Below are 2010 nucleotides of genomic sequence, written 5' to 3' on the forward strand. Positions count from 1 at the left end.
AAAGTTGCCATGCTGCATCACTAAGATCTTTGCATTTTAGGTATTTTGTCATACAATCTTCTGTAACTGTAAGATTGATTTTTGATTCAAATGTACGTAAGAGGGGAAATTAATTTCTAATTTCCAAATGACTAGTGGATTCTATTGAAAAATGTATTACCCAGTTTTAATGCATTATGATCAATTAATGTGGCTACCAATTTCATATTTTTGAGAACTTATTGACAATTTATATGTGGTTTTATAACACTATTAGCTCTATAAAAAGTGTACGTGGTTTACAATATGTTAACTATATCTATATATATCTATATCTATATGTATAATCAATGTTTTAACTATTAAATCTTCTTTCTGCCTAATTCCTCTGTTCAACTTGCTAAAGAGTAAGAACGACATAAAGTTTCCCATTCCATTGCCAATTTTTTCATATTTCTGTTTTTCAATTATGTCACTATTTCACTTTATATTATGGCACTATTTCATCAGTGAATATGAGTTAATGATTGTTACAGATTCTATACATATAGTTTATCTATTATCATTATATAATGCCCTTCTTTATTTTGTTAAAGTTTCTTGTTCCTAATAATTATAAGTGCTAGATATTATTACTACCGTCGTTACTTAGATTTAATATGAAAAAGTCACATATTTGTATATACACATATGTATACATTTATCCTTTTACATTTAAACTTCCTGTGCCATTTTGTTTTGTTGTATGTCATTTAAAACAACATGTTAAATTTTAAAATGTTACTGCATAATATTTGGAAAATATTATGGAAAATATGAAAAATATTTGCAAAATTATATAAAAATAATATATATGTATTAGTTTTCTAATGCTACTGTAACAAATTACTGCAAAGTCAGTGGCTTAAACAATACAAATTTGTTATCTTAAATTTCTGTAGGTTAGAAGTCTGGTTTGGGTCTCTGTGGGTCTCACCATTTCCTTGGTTTTTATAGACTACACATTTTTTATACCATAAACAAAAAACAACTCAAAGTGGATTAAAGACCTAACTGTAATGAAAAACTTCTGTGCATCAAAGGACACAATCAACAGAGTGAAAAGGCAATCATCAAAATAGAAGAAAATATTTTCAAATCATATATTTGATTAGGGATTAATATCCAAAATATACGTTTTTTAAAAACTCCTATAGCTCAACAACAACAACAACTCAATTAAAAAATGGGCAAAGGACTTAAATTGATATTTCTCCAAAGAAGACATACAAATAGCCAACAAGCACATGAAAATATGTTTGATATCACTAATTATTAAGGAAATGCAAATCAAAACCACAGTGTGATACCACCTCACATCCATTAGGATGGCTACTGCTACTATATATAAAAAAAAAAAAAAAAACAGAAAATAACATGTTTGGAGGATGTGGATAATTGGGATCTTTCTGGGGTTCCATCGGTGGTAATGTAAATCGATGCAGCTGCTGTGGAAAATAGTATGGCAGTTCCTCAAAAATCTTGAAACAGAGCTACCATATGCTCTAGCAATCCTACTTGTGGATATAACCAAAAGCATAGAAAGCAGGGTCTCAAAGAGCTACTTGTACACTCATGCACATAGTGGCATCATTCACAATAGCCAAAAGGTGGAAGCAACCCAAGTGTCCATTGATAGATGAATAGATTAAAAAATGTGTTTTATACATACAATGGAATATTATTCAGCCCCCAAAAGGAAGGAAATTCTGACACATGCTACAACACGAATGAAACTTGAGGACATTATGCTAAGTGAAATAAGCTCCACCAGTCATAAAAAGACAAATACTATATTATTCCATTCATATGAGGTACCTGGAGTTGTCAAATTCATAAGACAGAAAGTAGAATGTTGGTGGCCAGGGGCTTGGGAAAGAGGTGCCTAGAGAGTTGTTGTTTAATGGGTATAGAGTTTCAGTTTTGCAAGATAAAAAGAGTTCTAGAGATTGCTTACAATAATGTGAATGTACATAACACAATTAAACTGTA

General features: G+C 30.3%; 1 pseudogene; it reads left to right on the top strand.

Moving 5' to 3' along the window:
- The window catches only part of LOC105813260, a 4520-nt pseudogene that overhangs the window by 2022 nt on the left and 488 nt on the right, over positions 1-2010 (top strand).

Source organism: Propithecus coquereli, unplaced genomic scaffold, assembly GCF_000956105.1.
Source record: "Propithecus coquereli isolate 6110/MARCELLA unplaced genomic scaffold, Pcoq_1.0 Scaffold1083, whole genome shotgun sequence".
NCBI classification, from domain to species: Eukaryota; Metazoa; Chordata; class Mammalia; order Primates; family Indriidae; genus Propithecus; species Propithecus coquereli.